Source organism: Lissotriton vulgaris, chromosome 1_2 (genome assembly GCF_964263255.1).
Source record: "Lissotriton vulgaris chromosome 1_2, aLisVul1.2, whole genome shotgun sequence".
Classification (NCBI taxonomy): domain Eukaryota; kingdom Metazoa; phylum Chordata; class Amphibia; order Caudata; family Salamandridae; genus Lissotriton; species Lissotriton vulgaris.
The window spans coordinates 228,346,797-228,362,772 of NC_141686.1; the positions used below are offsets into that span (position 1 = coordinate 228,346,797).

The 15,976-nt window shown below is 39.0% G+C and overlaps 22 non-coding genes across 22 annotated transcripts; all 22 read right to left on the minus strand.

The window, feature by feature from the left end:
• Positions 1-32: 32 nt before the first annotated feature.
• On the minus strand, positions 33-123 carry TRNAR-UCU (transfer RNA arginine (anticodon UCU)). Its single transcript is given in 2 exon segments — positions 33-68; positions 87-123. It is a non-coding gene; the product is annotated as a tRNA-Arg (tRNA).
• A 1,268-nt stretch (positions 124-1,391) lies between these two features.
• On the minus strand, positions 1,392-1,464 carry TRNAK-UUU (transfer RNA lysine (anticodon UUU)). Its single transcript has one exon. It is a non-coding gene; the product is annotated as a tRNA-Lys (tRNA).
• A 295-nt stretch (positions 1,465-1,759) lies between these two features.
• TRNAR-UCU (transfer RNA arginine (anticodon UCU)) lies at positions 1,760-1,850 on the minus strand. Its single transcript is given in 2 exon segments — positions 1,760-1,795; positions 1,814-1,850. It is a non-coding gene; the product is annotated as a tRNA-Arg (tRNA).
• A 1,636-nt stretch (positions 1,851-3,486) lies between these two features.
• On the minus strand, positions 3,487-3,577 carry TRNAR-UCU (transfer RNA arginine (anticodon UCU)). Its single transcript is given in 2 exon segments — positions 3,487-3,522; positions 3,541-3,577. It is a non-coding gene; the product is annotated as a tRNA-Arg (tRNA).
• Positions 3,578-5,213: 1,636 nt separating this feature from the next.
• On the minus strand, positions 5,214-5,304 carry TRNAR-UCU (transfer RNA arginine (anticodon UCU)). Its single transcript is given in 2 exon segments — positions 5,214-5,249; positions 5,268-5,304. It is a non-coding gene; the product is annotated as a tRNA-Arg (tRNA).
• Positions 5,305-5,643: 339 nt separating this feature from the next.
• Positions 5,644-5,716, minus strand: TRNAK-UUU (transfer RNA lysine (anticodon UUU)). Its single transcript has one exon. It is a non-coding gene; the product is annotated as a tRNA-Lys (tRNA).
• An 857-nt stretch (positions 5,717-6,573) lies between these two features.
• Positions 6,574-6,646, minus strand: TRNAK-UUU (transfer RNA lysine (anticodon UUU)). Its single transcript has one exon. It is a non-coding gene; the product is annotated as a tRNA-Lys (tRNA).
• Positions 6,647-6,941: 295 nt separating this feature from the next.
• On the minus strand, positions 6,942-7,032 carry TRNAR-UCU (transfer RNA arginine (anticodon UCU)). The gene is given in 2 exon segments: positions 6,942-6,977; positions 6,996-7,032. It is a non-coding gene; the product is annotated as a tRNA-Arg (tRNA).
• Positions 7,033-7,371: 339 nt separating this feature from the next.
• Positions 7,372-7,444, minus strand: TRNAK-UUU (transfer RNA lysine (anticodon UUU)). The gene has a single exon. It is a non-coding gene; the product is annotated as a tRNA-Lys (tRNA).
• Positions 7,445-7,739: 295 nt separating this feature from the next.
• Positions 7,740-7,830, minus strand: TRNAR-UCU (transfer RNA arginine (anticodon UCU)). Its single transcript is given in 2 exon segments — positions 7,740-7,775; positions 7,794-7,830. It is a non-coding gene; the product is annotated as a tRNA-Arg (tRNA).
• Positions 7,831-9,098: 1,268 nt separating this feature from the next.
• TRNAK-UUU (transfer RNA lysine (anticodon UUU)) lies at positions 9,099-9,171 on the minus strand. Its single transcript has one exon. It is a non-coding gene; the product is annotated as a tRNA-Lys (tRNA).
• A 287-nt stretch (positions 9,172-9,458) lies between these two features.
• On the minus strand, positions 9,459-9,549 carry TRNAR-UCU (transfer RNA arginine (anticodon UCU)). Its single transcript is given in 2 exon segments — positions 9,459-9,494; positions 9,513-9,549. It is a non-coding gene; the product is annotated as a tRNA-Arg (tRNA).
• A 339-nt stretch (positions 9,550-9,888) lies between these two features.
• TRNAK-UUU (transfer RNA lysine (anticodon UUU)) lies at positions 9,889-9,961 on the minus strand. Its single transcript has one exon. It is a non-coding gene; the product is annotated as a tRNA-Lys (tRNA).
• Positions 9,962-10,818: 857 nt separating this feature from the next.
• On the minus strand, positions 10,819-10,891 carry TRNAK-UUU (transfer RNA lysine (anticodon UUU)). Its single transcript has one exon. It is a non-coding gene; the product is annotated as a tRNA-Lys (tRNA).
• A 295-nt stretch (positions 10,892-11,186) lies between these two features.
• Positions 11,187-11,277, minus strand: TRNAR-UCU (transfer RNA arginine (anticodon UCU)). The gene is given in 2 exon segments: positions 11,187-11,222; positions 11,241-11,277. It is a non-coding gene; the product is annotated as a tRNA-Arg (tRNA).
• A 339-nt stretch (positions 11,278-11,616) lies between these two features.
• Positions 11,617-11,689, minus strand: TRNAK-UUU (transfer RNA lysine (anticodon UUU)). Its single transcript has one exon. It is a non-coding gene; the product is annotated as a tRNA-Lys (tRNA).
• A 295-nt stretch (positions 11,690-11,984) lies between these two features.
• TRNAR-UCU (transfer RNA arginine (anticodon UCU)) lies at positions 11,985-12,075 on the minus strand. The gene is given in 2 exon segments: positions 11,985-12,020; positions 12,039-12,075. It is a non-coding gene; the product is annotated as a tRNA-Arg (tRNA).
• A 1,268-nt stretch (positions 12,076-13,343) lies between these two features.
• On the minus strand, positions 13,344-13,416 carry TRNAK-UUU (transfer RNA lysine (anticodon UUU)). Its single transcript has one exon. It is a non-coding gene; the product is annotated as a tRNA-Lys (tRNA).
• A 295-nt stretch (positions 13,417-13,711) lies between these two features.
• On the minus strand, positions 13,712-13,802 carry TRNAR-UCU (transfer RNA arginine (anticodon UCU)). The gene is given in 2 exon segments: positions 13,712-13,747; positions 13,766-13,802. It is a non-coding gene; the product is annotated as a tRNA-Arg (tRNA).
• A 339-nt stretch (positions 13,803-14,141) lies between these two features.
• Positions 14,142-14,214, minus strand: TRNAK-UUU (transfer RNA lysine (anticodon UUU)). The gene has a single exon. It is a non-coding gene; the product is annotated as a tRNA-Lys (tRNA).
• Positions 14,215-14,509: 295 nt separating this feature from the next.
• On the minus strand, positions 14,510-14,600 carry TRNAR-UCU (transfer RNA arginine (anticodon UCU)). The gene is given in 2 exon segments: positions 14,510-14,545; positions 14,564-14,600. It is a non-coding gene; the product is annotated as a tRNA-Arg (tRNA).
• Positions 14,601-15,868: 1,268 nt separating this feature from the next.
• TRNAK-UUU (transfer RNA lysine (anticodon UUU)) lies at positions 15,869-15,941 on the minus strand. Its single transcript has one exon. It is a non-coding gene; the product is annotated as a tRNA-Lys (tRNA).
• Positions 15,942-15,976: the final 35 nt, after the last annotated feature.

The following is a 15,976-nucleotide window of genomic DNA, read 5'->3' on the forward strand; positions in this document are numbered from 1 at the left end:
TACTTGGGATAACAGGGTAACAGGGATAAAACTGACTCTGGTGGGATTCGAACCCACAACCTTTGAATATCTTTTTTACATTCACCTAGAAGTCCAATGCGCTATCCATTGCGCCACAGAGCCAATCTGCTATAATGAGGTGCAGAGATGTTCTGAAATGAAATAATGAGCTATTAGCTGTTGATCAGCTTTATAAAGTTCATTTGATACTATAACCATGGCTATATTTTGAATATTGAATTGGTGAAATGATATTCACAGTCTCAGACTACATGATACCATTGGTAAATCTACGTACGACTTAAGTTTAGTCAAATGGCACATAATATGTGAGACAGATGTGTATTTCACAACTCCATGAAAGACGTTTTTGCAATTTTAGTAATGGAATATCTTATTCGTCATGCAGGGGTCCACAAAAAGAGCATACAATTAGAGTACTTTTTCTTTAAAGGAAACAACCGCCTGAACAGGGATTGAACCCTGGACCCTCAGATTAAAAGTCTGATGCTCTACCGACTGAGCAATCCAGGCTCTGCTATACTCTACCTTAAAATCAGCTAAACAAATGTGGACGTACACTGACCTACACTTTGTATATTTATATAATTACATATATTAGCAATCAATATTCTAGAGTTTAATAATGAATTGATATTTTAAGCATTTGAAATTTCAGCAGCACACGTAATCCATTTTAACTCCTGAAATTTGTACTATCTCATTTTCGGATGACATAGAAATCACGTGTTTAAAATGACACTGTGAAATTAATAAAGGGCCAAATACTATTACTAACTCCTAAATTACATTTTCAGCAGTATCATTGGGAATTTCCTCTTGGGCATAGACTATGCAACATTTTCAAAGCAAACAGTCTCTGTTTAAGTAGACTTTCTTTCACTGCCATTTTGGTAAATGTTTCTGGTGATGGAGAAGCAGGATTGCTGGTTACTGTTTCAATTAGTTATAAAATAGAGGAGGGATAAAATTGACCCAGTTGGTGTTCGAACCCTTAGCGTTTGAATGCTTTTGCTACATTCGCCTAGGACTCCAAGCCGCAATCCATTGCACCAGAGATCCGACCTGATTCAACAAGGTGATCAGAGATTCACAAATAAAAAGATGACCTATAAGTTGTTGACCAACTTTATCAAATTAATCGGAAACTAGCTTACATTTTGAACATTGAATTGGATAAAAGATAATCAACATGTCAAACTACATGATACAGTTTGGGTAAGTCTTCTTAACCCTTATCAAAGAAAGTAGAGCACAGATGGGTATGTAAGGACTCGATCAAGACTTTTTTGAACCATCTGTAATTGGAATTCCCATTCATTGGATCCTGAAAAGAGTATGCAATTGATATACATTTTCTTTAACCAAGCCGCCTGAACAGGGACTTGAACCCTGGGCCCTCAGATTAAAAGTCTGATGCTCTACCGACTGAGCTATCCAGGCTCTGAGGCAGCACCCCACAAAATGACATTATCAACATTAGGAAGTGTCCCAACTATCACTACGTTTTTTAACCCCTTGCGTGCGGGGCGTATTTTCCGCCTGTGCTGACTCCGCCTTGCGCGGGCGGAGTCATGACGGAACGGTTTCGTCATCAGCACAGCTCACCCGTAGCTGATGACGGAACCGTTCTGTCATCAGCACGCAAGGGGTTAAGATGGTTGCCGGTATTAGTACTAAATACAGAGAATATAATAATGAATTGGTACTTGGGATAACAGGATAACAGGGATAAAACTGACTCTGGTGGGATTCGAACCCACAACCTTTGAATATCTTTTTTACATTCACCTAGAAGTCCAATGTGCTATCCATTGCGCCACAGAGCCAATCTGCTATAATGAGGTGCAGAGATGTTCTGAAATGAAATAATGAGCTATTAGCTGTTGATCAGCTTTATAAAGTTCATTTGATACTATAACCATGGCTATATTTTGAATATTGAATTGGTGAAATGATATTCACCGTCTCAGACTACATGATACCATTGGTAAATCTACGTACGACTTAAGTTTAGTCAAATGGCACATAATATGTGAGACAGATGTGTATTTCACAACTCCATGAAAGACGTTTTTGCAATTTTAGTAATGGAATATCTTATTCGTCATGCAGGGGTCCACAAAAAGAGCATACAATTAGAGTACTTTTTCTTTAAAGGAAACAACCGCCTGAACAGGGATTGAACCCTGGACCCTCAGATTAAAAGTCTGATGCTCTACCGACTGAGCTATCCAGGCTCTGCTATACTCTACCTTAAAATCAGCTAAACAAATGTGGACGTACACTGACCTACACTTTGTATATTTATATAATTACATATATTAGCAATCAATATTCTAGAGTTTAATAATGAATTGATATTTTAAGCATTTGAAATTTCAGCAGCACACGTAATCCATTATAACTCCGGAAATTTGTACTATCTCATTTTCGGATGACATAGAAATCACGTGTTTAAAATGACACTGTGAAATTAATAAAGGGCCAAATACTATTACTAACTCCTAAATTACATTTTCAGCAGTATCATTGGGAATTTCCTCTTGGGCATAGACTATGCAACATTTTCAAAGCAAACAGTCTCTGTTTAAGTAGACTTTCTTTCACTGCCATTTTGGTAAATGTTTCTGGTGATGGAGAAGCAGGATTGCTGGTTACTGTTTCAATTAGTTATAAAATAGAGGAGGGATAAAATTGACCCAGTTGGTGTTCGAACCCTTAGCGTTTGAATGCTTTTGCTACATTCGCCTAGGACTCCAAGCCGCAATCCATTGCACCAGAGATCCGACCTGATTCAACAAGGTGATCAGAGATTCACAAATAAAAAGATGACCTATAAGTTGTTGACCAACTTTATCAAATTAATCGGACACTAGCTTACATTTTGAACATTGAATTGGATAAAAGATAATCAACATGTCAAACTACATGATACAGTTTGGGTAAGTCTTCTTAACCCTTGTCAAAGAAAGTAGAGCACAGATGGGTATGTAAGGACTCGATCAAGACTTTTTTGAACCATCTGTAATTGGACTTCCCATTCATTGGATCCTGAAAAGAGTATGCAATTGATATACATTTTCTTTAACCAAGCCGCCTGAACAGGGACTTGAACCCTGGGCCCTCAGATTAAAAGTCTGATGCTATACCGACTGAGCTATCCAGGCTCTGAGGTAGCACCCCACAAAATGACATTATAAACATTAGGAAGTGTCCCAACTATCACTACGTTTTTTAACCCCTTGCGTGCGGGGCGTATTTTCCACCTGTGCTGACTCCGCCTTGCGCGGGCGGAGTCATGACGGAACGGTTTCGTCATCAGCACAGCTCACCCGTAGCTGATGACGGAACCGTTCTGTCATCAGCACGCAAAGGGTTAAGATGGTTGCCGGTATTAGTACTAAATACAGAGAATATAATAATGAATTGGTACTTGGGATAACAGGGTAACAGGGATAAAACTGACTCTGGTGGGATTCGAACCCACAACCTTTGAATATCTTTTTTACATTCACCTAGAAGTCCAATGCGCTATCCATTGCGCCACAGAGCCAATCTGCTATAATGAGGTGCAGAGATGTTCTGAAATGAAATAATGAGCTATTAGCTGTTGATCAGCTTTATAAAGTTCATTTGATACTATAACCATGGCTATATTTTGAATATTGAATTGGTGAAATGATATTCACCGTCTCAGACTACATGATACCATTGGTAAATCTACGTACGACTTAAGTTTAGTCAAATGGCACATAATATGTGAGACAGATGTGTATTTCACAACTCCATGAAAGACGTTTTTGCAATTTTAGTAATGGAATATCTTATTCGTCATGCAGGGGTCCACAAAAAGAGCATACAATTAGAGTACTTTTTCTTTAAAGGAAACAACCGCCTGAACAGGGATTGAACCCTGGACCCTCAGATTAAAAGTCTGATGCTCTACCGACTGAGCTATCCAGGCTCTGCTATACTCTACCTTAAAATCAGCTAAACAAATGTGGACGTACACTGACCTACACTTTGTATATTTATATAATTACATATATTAGCAATCAATATTCTAGAGTTTAATAATGAATTGATATTTTAAGCATTTGAAATTTCAGCAGCACACGTAATCCATTATAACTCCGGAAATTTGTACTATCTCATTTTCGGATGACATAGAAATCACGTGTTTAAAATGACACTGTGAAATTAATAAAGGGCCAAATACTATTACTAACTCCTAAATTACATTTTCAGCAGTATCATTGGGAATTTCCTCTTGGGCATAGACTATGCAACATTTTCAAAGCAAACAGTCTCTGTTTAAGTAGACTTTCTTTCACTGCCATTTTGGTAAATGTTTCTGGTGATGGAGAAGCAGGATTGCTGGTTACTGTTTCAATTAGTTATAAAATAGAGGAGGGATAAAATTGACCCAGTTGGTGTTCGAACCCTTAGCGTTTGAATGCTTTTGCTACATTCGCCTAGGACTCCAAGCCGCAATCCATTGCACCAGAGATCCGACCTGATTCAACAAGGTGATCAGAGATTCACAAATAAAAAGATGACCTATAAGTTGTTGACCAACTTTATCAAATTAATCGGACACTAGCTTACATTTTGAACATTGAATTGGATAAAAGATAATCAACATGTCAAACTACATGATACAGTTTGGGTAAGTCTTCTTAACCCTTGTCAAAGAAAGTAGAGCACAGATGGGTATGTAAGGACTCGATCAAGACTTTTTTGAACCATCTGTAATTGGACTTCCCATTCATTGGATCCTGAAAAGAGTATGCAATTGATATACATTTTCTTTAACCAAGCCACCTGAACAGGGACTTGAACCCTGGGCCCTCAGATTAAAAGTCTGATGCTATACCGACTGAGCTATCCAGGCTCTGAGGTAGCACCCTACAAAATGACATTATAAACATTAGGAAGTGTCCCAACTATCACTACGTTTTTTAACCCCTTGCGTGCGGGGCGTATTTTCCACCTGTGCTGACTCCGCCTTGCGCGGGCGGAGTCATGACGGAACGGTTTCGTCATCAGCACAGCTCACCCGTAGCTGATGACGGAACCGTTCTGTCATCAGCACGCAAAGGGTTAAGATGGTTGCCGGTATTAGTACTAAATACAGAGAATATAATAATGAATTGGTACTTGGGATAACAGGGTAACAGGGATAAAACTGACTCTGGTGGGATTCGAACCCACAACCTTTGAATATCTTTTTTACATTCACCTAGAAGTCCAATGCGCTATCCATTGCGCCACAGAGCCAATCTGCTATAATGAGGTGCAGAGATGTTCTGAAATGAAATAATGAGCTATTAGCTGTTGATCAGCTTTATAAAGTTCATTTGATACTATAACCATGGCTATATTTTGAATATTGAATTGGTGAAATGATATTCACCGTCTCAGACTACATGATACCATTGGTAAATCTACGTACGACTTAAGTTTAGTCAAATGGCACATAATATGTGAGACAGATGTGTATTTCACAACTCCATGAAAGACGTTTTTGCAATTTTAGTAATGGAATATCTTATTCGTCATGCAGGGGTCCACAAAAAGAGCATACAATTAGAGTACTTTTTCTTTAAAGGAAACAACTGCCTGAACAGGGACTTGAACCCTGGACCCTCAGATTAAAAGTCTGATGCTCTACCGACTGAGCTATCCAGGCTCTGCTATACTCTACCTTAAAATCAGCTAAACAAATGTGGACGTACACTGACCTACACTTTGTATATTTATATAATTACATATATTAGCAATCAATATTCTAGAGTTTAATAATGAATTGATATTATAAGCATTTGAAATTTCAGCAGCACAAGTAATCCATTATAACTCCGGAAACTTGTACTATCTCATTTTCGGATGACATAGAAATCACGTGTTTAAAATGACACTGTGAAATTAATAAAGGGCCAAATACTATTACTAACTCCTAAATTACATTTTCAGCAGTATCATTGGGAATTTCCTCTTGGGCATAGACTATGCAACATTTTCAAAGCAAACAGTCTCTGTTTAAGTAGACTTTCTTTCACTGCCATTTTGGTAAATGTTTCTGGTGATGGAGAAGCAGGATTGCTGGTTACTGTTTCAATTAGTTATAAAATAGAGGAGGGATAAAATTGACCCAGTTGGTGTTCGAACCCTTAGCGTTTGAATGCTTTTGCTACATTCGCCTAGGACTCCAAGCCGCAATCCATTGCACCAGAGATCCGACCTGATTCAACAAGGTGATCAGAGATTCACAAATAAAAAGATGACCTATAAGTTGTTGACCAACTTTATCAAATTAATCGGAAACCAGCTTACATTTTGAACATTGAATTGGATAAAAGATAATCAACATGTCAAACTACATGATACAGTTTGGGTAAGTCTTCTTAACCCTTGTCAAAGAAAGTAGAGCACAGATGGGTATGTAAGGACTCGATCAAGACTTTTTTGAACCATCTGTAATTGGAATTCCCATTCATTGGATCCTGAAAAGAGTATGCAATTGATATACATTTTCTTTAACCAAGCCGCCTGAACAGGGACTTGAACCCTGGGCCCTCAGATTAAAAGTCTGATGCTCTACCGACTGAGCTATCCAGGCTCTGAGGCAGCACCCCACAAAATGACATTATCAACATTAGGAAGTGTCCCAACTATCACTACGTTTTTTAACCCCTTGCGTGCGGGGCGTATTTTCCGCCTGTGCTGACTCCGCCTTGCGCGGGCGGAGTCATGACGGAACGGTTTCGTCATCAGCACAGCTCACCCGTAGCTGATGACGGAACCGTTCTGTCATCAGCACGCAAGGGGTTAAGATGGTTGCCGGTATTAGTACTAAATACAGAGAATATAATAATGAATTGGTACTTGGGATAACAGGATAACAGGGATAAAACTGACTCTGGTGGGATTCGAACCCACAACCTTTGAATATCTTTTTTACATTCACCTAGAAGTCCAATGTGCTATCCATTGCGCCACAGAGCCAATCTGCTATAATGAGGTGCAGAGATGTTCTGAAATGAAATAATGAGCTATTAGCTGTTGATCAGCTTTATAAAGTTCATTTGATACTATAACCATGGCTATATTTTGAATATTGAATTGGTGAAATGATATTCACAGTCTCAGACTACATGATACCATTGGTAAATCTACGTACGACTTAAGTTTAGTCAAATGGCACATAATATGTGAGACAGATGTGTATTTCACAACTCCATGAAAGACGTTTTTGCAATTTTAGTAATGGAATATCTTATTCGTCATGCAGGGGTCCACAAAAAGAGCATACAATTAGAGTACTTTTTCTTTAAAGGAAACAACCGCCTGAACAGGGACTTGAACCCTGGGCCCTCAGATTAAAAGTCTGATGCTCTACCGACTGAGCTATCCAGGCTCTATGGCAGCACCCCACAAAATGACATTATCAACATTAGGAAGTGTCCCAACTATCACTACGTTTTTTAACCCCTTGCGTGCGGGGCGTATTTTCCGCCTGTGCTGACTCCGCCTTGCGCGGGCGGAGTCATGACGGAACGGTTTCGTCATCAGCACAGCTCACCCGTAGCTGATGACGGAACCGTTCTGTCATCAGCACGCAAGGGGTTAAGATGGTTGCCGGTATTAGTACTAAATACAGAGAATATAATAATGAATTGGTACTTGGGATAACAGGGTAACAGGGATAAAACTGACTCTGGTGGGATTCGAACCCACAACCTTTGAATATCTTTTTTACATTCACCTAGAAGTCCAATGCGCTATCCATTGCGCCACAGAGCCAATCTGCTATAATGAGGTGCAGAGATGTTCTGAAATGAAATAATGAGCTATTAGCTGTTGATCAGCTTTATAAAGTTCATTTGATACTATAACCATGGCTATATTTTGAATATTGAATTGGTGAAATGATATTCACAGTCTCAGACTACATGATACCATTGGTAAATCTACGTACGACTTAAGTTTAGTCAAATGGCACATAATATGTGAGACAGATGTGTATTTCACAACTCCATGAAAGACGTTTTTGCAATTTTAGTAATGGAATATCTTATTCGTCATGCAGGGGTCCACAAAAAGAGCATACAATTAGAGTACTTTTTCTTTAAAGGAAACAACCGCCTGAACAGGGATTGAACCCTGGACCCTCAGATTAAAAGTCTGATGCTCTACCGACTGAGCAATCCAGGCTCTGCTATACTCTACCTTAAAATCAGCTAAACAAATGTGGACGTACACTGACCTACACTTTGTATATTTATATAATTACATATATTAGCAATCAATATTCTAGAGTTTAATAATGAATTGATATTTTAAGCATTTGAAATTTCAGCAGCACACGTAATCCATTTTAACTCCTGAAATTTGTACTATCTCATTTTCGGATGACATAGAAATCACGTGTTTAAAATGACACTGTGAAATTAATAAAGGGCCAAATACTATTACTAACTCCTAAATTACATTTTCAGCAGTATCATTGGGAATTTCCTCTTGGGCATAGACTATGCAACATTTTCAAAGCAAACAGTCTCTGTTTAAGTAGACTTTCTTTCACTGCCATTTTGGTAAATGTTTCTGGTGATGGAGAAGCAGGATTGCTGGTTACTGTTTCAATTAGTTATAAAATAGAGGAGGGATAAAATTGACCCAGTTGGTGTTCGAACCCTTAGCGTTTGAATGCTTTTGCTACATTCGCCTAGGACTCCAAGCCGCAATCCATTGCACCAGAGATCCGACCTGATTCAACAAGGTGATCAGAGATTCACAAATAAAAAGATGACCTATAAGTTGTTGACCAACTTTATCAAATTAATCGGAAACCAGCTTACATTTTGAACATTGAATTGGATAAAAGATAATCAACATGTCAAACTACATGATACAGTTTGGGTAAGTCTTCTTAACCCTTGTCAAAGAAAGTAGAGCACAGATGGGTATGTAAGGACTCGATCAAGACTTTTTTGAACCATCTGTAATTGGAATTCCCATTCATTGGATCCTGAAAAGAGTATGCAATTGATATACATTTTCTTTAACCAAGCCGCCTGAACAGGGACTTGAACCCTGGGCCCTCAGATTAAAAGTCTGATGCTCTACCGACTGAGCTATCCAGGCTCTGAGGCAGCACCCCACAAAATGACATTATCAACATTAGGAAGTGTCCCAACTATCACTACGTTTTTTAACCCCTTGCGTGCGGGGCGTATTTTCCGCCTGTGCTGACTCCGCCTTGCGCGGGCGGAGTCATGACGGAACGGTTTCGTCATCAGCACAGCTCACCCGTAGCTGATGACGGAACCGTTCTGTCATCAGCACGCAAGGGGTTAAGATGGTTGCCGGTATTAGTACTAAATACAGAGAATATAATAATGAATTGGTACTTGGGATAACAGGGATAAAACTGACTCTGGTGGGATTCGAACCCACAACCTTTGAATATCTTTTTTACATTCACCTAGAAGTCCAATGCGCTATCCATTGCGCCACAGAGCCAATCTGCTATAATGAGGTGCAGAGATGTTCTGAAATGAAATAATGAGCTATTAGCTGTTGATCAGCTTTATAAAGTTCATTTGATACTATAACCATGGCTATATTTTGAATATTGAATTGGTGAAATGATATTCACCGTCTCAGACTACATGATACCATTGGTAAATCTACGTACGACTTAAGTTTAGTCAAATGGCACATAATATGTGAGACAGATGTGTATTTCACAACTCCATGAAAGACGTTTTTGCAATTTTAGTAATGGAATATCTTATTCGTCATGCAGGGGTCCACAAAAAGAGCATACAATTAGAGTACTTTTTCTTTAAAGGAAACAACTGCCTGAACAGGGACTTGAACCCTGGACCCTCAGATTAAAAGTCTGATGCTCTACCGACTGAGCTATCCAGGCTCTGCTATACTCTACCTTAAAATCAGCTAAACAAATGTGGACGTACACTGACCTACACTTTGTATATTTATATAATTACATATATTAGCAATCAATATTCTAGAGTTTAATAATGAATTGATATTATAAGCATTTGAAATTTCAGCAGCACAAGTAATCCATTATAACTCCGGAAATTTGTACTATCTCATTTTCGGATGACATAGAAATCACGTGTTTAAAATGACACTGTGAAATTAATAAAGGGCCAAATACTATTACTAACTCCTAAATTACATTTTCAGCAGTATCATTGGGAATTTCCTCTTGGGCATAGACTATGCAACATTTTCAAAGCAAACAGTCTCTGTTTAAGTAGACTTTCTTTCACTGCCATTTTGGTAAATGTTTCTGGTGATGGAGAAGCAGGATTGCTGGTTACTGTTTCAATTAGTTATAAAATAGAGGAGGGATAAAATTGACCCAGTTGGTGTTCGAACCCTTAGCGTTTGAATGCTTTTGCTACATTCGCCTAGGACTCCAAGCCGCAATCCATTGCACCAGAGATCCGACCTGATTCAACAAGGTGATCAGAGATTCACAAATAAAAAGATGACCTATAAGTTGTTGACCAACTTTATCAAATTAATCGGAAACCAGCTTACATTTTGAACATTGAATTGGATAAAAGATAATCAACATGTCAAACTACATGATACAGTTTGGGTAAGTCTTCTTAACCCTTGTCAAAGAAAGTAGAGCACAGATGGGTATGTAAGGACTCGATCAAGACTTTTTTGAACCATCTGTAATTGGAATTCCCATTCATTGGATCCTGAAAAGAGTATGCAATTGATATACATTTTCTTTAACCAAGCCGCCTGAACAGGGACTTGAACCCTGGGCCCTCAGATTAAAAGTCTGATGCTCTACCGACTGAGCTATCCAGGCTCTGAGGCAGCACCCCACAAAATGACATTATCAACATTAGGAAGTGTCCCAACTATCACTACGTTTTTTAACCCCTTGCGTGCGGGGCGTATTTTCCGCCTGTGCTGACTCCGCCTTGCGCGGGCGGAGTCATGACGGAACGGTTTCGTCATCAGCACAGCTCACCCGTAGCTGATGACGGAACCGTTCTGTCATCAGCACGCAAGGGGTTAAGATGGTTGCCGGTATTAGTACTAAATACAGAGAATATAATAATGAATTGGTACTTGGGATAACAGGATAACAGGGATAAAACTGACTCTGGTGGGATTCGAACCCACAACCTTTGAATATCTTTTTTACATTCACCTAGAAGTCCAATGTGCTATCCATTGCGCCACAGAGCCAATCTGCTATAATGAGGTGCAGAGATGTTCTGAAATGAAATAATGAGCTATTAGCTGTTGATCAGCTTTATAAAGTTCATTTGATACTATAACCATGGCTATATTTTGAATATTGAATTGGTGAAATGATATTCACAGTCTCAGACTACATGATACCATTGGTAAATCTACGTACGACTTAAGTTTAGTCAAATGGCACATAATATGTGAGACAGATGTGTATTTCACAACTCCATGAAAGACGTTTTTGCAATTTTAGTAATGGAATATCTTATTCGTCATGCAGGGGTCCACAAAAAGAGCATACAATTAGAGTACTTTTTCTTTAAAGGAAACAACCGCCTGAACAGGGACTTGAACCCTGGGCCCTCAGATTAAAAGTCTGATGCTCTACCGACTGAGCTATCCAGGCTCTATGGCAGCACCCCACAAAATGACATTATCAACATTAGGAAGTGTCCCAACTATCACTACGTTTTTTAACCCCTTGCGTGCGGGGCGTATTTTCCGCCTGTGCTGACTCCGCCTTGCGCGGGCGGAGTCATGACGGAACGGTTTCGTCATCAGCACAGCTCACCCGTAGCTGATGACGGAACCGTTCTGTCATCAGCACGCAAGGGGTTAAGATGGTTGCCGGTATTAGTACTAAATACAGAGAATATAATAATGAATTGGTACTTGGGATAACAGGGTAACAGGGATAAAACTGACTCTGGTGGGATTCGAACCCACAACCTTTGAATATCTTTTTTACATTCACCTAGAAGTCCAATGCGCTATCCATTGCGCCACAGAGCCAATCTGCTATAATGAGGTGCAGAGATGTTCTGAAATGAAATAATGAGCTATTAGCTGTTGATCAGCTTTATAAAGTTCATTTGATACTATAACCATGGCTATATTTTGAATATTGAATTGGTGAAATGATATTCACAGTCTCAGACTACATGATACCATTGGTAAATCTACGTACGACTTAAGTTTAGTCAAATGGCACATAATATGTGAGACAGATGTGTATTTCACAACTCCATGAAAGACGTTTTTGCAATTTTAGTAATGGAATATCTTATTCGTCATGCAGGGGTCCACAAAAAGAGCATACAATTAGAGTACTTTTTCTTTAAAGGAAACAACCGCCTGAACAGGGATTGAACCCTGGACCCTCAGATTAAAAGTCTGATGCTCTACCGACTGAGCAATCCAGGCTCTGCTATACTCTACCTTAAAATCAGCTCAACAAATGTGGACGTACACTGACCTACACTTTGTATATTTATATAATTACATATATTAGCAATCAATATTCTAGAGTTTAATAATGAATTGATATTTTAAGCATTTGAAATTTCAGCAGCACACGTAATCCATTTTAACTCCTGAAATTTGTACTATCTCATTTTCGGATGACATAGAAATCACGTGTTTAAAATGACACTGTGAAATTAATAAAGGGCCAAATACTATTACTAACTCCTAAATTACATTTTCAGCAGTATCATTGGGAATTTCCTCTTGGGCATAGACTATGCAACATTTTCAAAGCAAACAGTCTCTGTTTAAGTAGACTTTCTTTCACTGCCATTTTGGTAAATGTTTCTGGTGATGGAGAAGCAGGATTGCTGGTTACTGTTTCAATTAGTTATAAAATAGAGGAGGGATAAAATTGACCCAGTTGGTGTTCGAACCCTTAGCGTTTGAATGCTTTTGCTACATTCGCCTAGGACTCCAAGCCGCAATCCATTGCACCAGAGATCCGACCTGATTCAACAAGGTGATCAGAGATTCACAAATAAAAAGATGACCTATAAGTTGTTGACCAACTTTATCAAATTAATCGGAAACCAGCTTACATTTTGAACATTGAATTGGATAAAAGATAATCAACATGTCAAACTACATGATACAGTTTGGGTAAGTCTTCTTAACCCTTGTCAAAGAAAGTAGAGCACAGATGGGTATGTAAGGACTCGATCAAGACTTTTTTGAACCATCTGTAATTGGAATTCCCATTCATTGGATCCTGAAAAGAGTATGCAATTGATATACATTTTCTTTAACCAAGCCGCCTGAACAGGGACTTGAACCCTGGGCCCTCAGATTAAAAGTCTGATGCTCTACCGACTGAGCTATCCAGGCTCTGAGGCAGCACCCCACAAAATGACATTATCAACATTAGGAAGTGTCCCAACTATCACTACGTTTTTTAACCCCTTGCGTGCAGGGCGTATTTTCCGCCTGTGCTGACTCCGCCTTGCGCGGGCGGAGTCATGACGGAACGGTTTCGTCATCAGCACAGCTCACCCGTAGCTGATGACGGAACCGTTCTGTCATCAGCACGCAAGGGGTTAAGATGGTTGCCGGTATTAGTACTAAATACAGAGAATATAATAATGAATTGGTACTTGGGATAACAGGATAACAGGGATAAAACTGACTCTGGTGGGATTCGAACCCACAACCTTTGAATATCTTTTTTACATTCACCTAGAAGTCCAATGTGCTATCCATTGCGCCACAGAGCCAATCTGCTATAATGAGGTGCAGAGATGTTCTGAAATGAAATAATGAGCTATTAGCTGTTGATCAGCTTTATAAAGTTCATTTGATACTATAACCATGGCTATATTTTGAATATTGAATTGGTGAAATGATATTCACAGTCTCAGACTACATGATACCATTGGTAAATCTACGTACGACTTAAGTTTAGTCAAATGGCACATAATATGTGAGACAGATGTGTATTTCACAACTCCATGAAAGACGTTTTTGCAATTTTAGTAATGGAATATCTTATTCGTCATGCAGGGGTCCACAAAAAGAGCATACAATTAGAGTACTTTTTCTTTAAAGGAAACAACCGCCTGAACAGGGACTTGAACCCTGGGCCCTCAGATTAAAAGTCTGATGCTCTACCGACTGAGCTATCCAGGCTCTATGGCAGCACCCCACAAAATGACATTATCAACATTAGGAAGTGTCCCAACTATCACTACGTTTTTTAACCCCTTGCGTGCGGGGCGTATTTTCCGCCTGTGCTGACTCCGCCTTGCGCGGGCGGAGTCATGACGGAACGGTTTCGTCATCAGCACAGCTCACCCGTAGCTGATGACGGAACCGTTCTGTCATCAGCACGCAAGGGGTTAAGATGGTTGCCGGTATTAGTACTAAATACAGAGAATATAATAATGAATTGGTACTTGGGATAACAGGGTAACAGGGATAAAACTGACTCTGGTGGGATTCGAACCCACAACCTTTGAATATCTTTTTTACATTCACCTAGAAGTCCAATGCGCTATCCATTGCGCCACAGAGCCAATCTGCTATAATGAGGTGCAGAGATGTTCTGAAATGAAATAATGAGCTATTAGCTGTTGATCAGCTTTATAAAGTTCATTTGATACTATAACCATGGCTATATTTTGAATATTGAATTGGTGAAATGATATTCACAGTCTCAGACTACATGATACCATTGGTAAATCTACGTACGACTTAAGTTTAGTCAAATGGCACATAATATGTGAGACAGATGTGTATTTCACAACTCCATGAAAGACGTTTTTGCAATTTTAGTAATGGAATATCTTATTCGTCATGCAGGGGTCCACAAAAAGAGCATACAATTAGAGTACTTTTTCTTTAAAGGAAACAACCGCCTGAACAGGGATTGAACCCTGGACCCTCAGATTAAAAGTCTGATGCTCTACCGACTGAGCAATCCAGGCTCTGCTATACTCTACCTTAAAATCAGCTAAACAAATGTGGACGTACACTGACCTACACTTTGTATATTTATATAATTACATATATTAGCAATCAATATTCTAGAGTTTAATAATGAATTGATATTTTAAGCATTTGAAATTTCAGCAGCACACGTAATCCATTTTAACTCCTGAAATTTGTACTATCTCATTTTCGGATGACATAGAAATCACGTGTTTAAAATGACACTGTGAAATTAATAAAGGGCCAAATACTATTACTAACTCCTAAATTACATTTTCAGCAGTATCATTGGGAATTTCCTCTTGGGCATAGACTATGCAACATTTTCAAAGCAAACAGTCTCTGTTTAAGTAGACTTTCTTTCACTGCCATTTTGGTAAATGTTTCTGGTGATGGAGAAGCAGGATTGCTGGTTACTGTTTCAATTAGTTATAAAATAGAGGAGGGATAAAATTGACCCAGTTGGTGTTCGAACCCTTAGCGTTTGAATGCTTTTGCTACATTCGCCTAGGACTCCAAGCCGCAATCCATTGCACCAGAGATCCGACCTGATTCAACAAGGTGATCAGAGATTCACAAATAAAAAGATGACCTATAAGTTGTTGACCAACTTTATCAAATTAATCGGAAACTAGCTTACATTTTGAACATTGAATTGGATAAAAGATAATCAACATGTCAAACTACATGATACAGTTTGGGTAAGTCTTCTTAACCCTTATCAAAGAAAGTAGAGCACAGATGGGTATGTAAGGACTCGATCAAGACTTTTTTGAACCATCTGTAATTGGAATTCCCATTCATTGGATCCTGAAAAGAGTATGCAATTGATATACATTTTCTTTAACCAAGCCGCCTGAACAGGGACTTGAACCCTGGGCCCTCAGATTAAAAGTCTGATGCTCTACCGACTGAGCTATCCAGGCTCTGAGGCAGCACCCCACAAAATGACATTATCAAC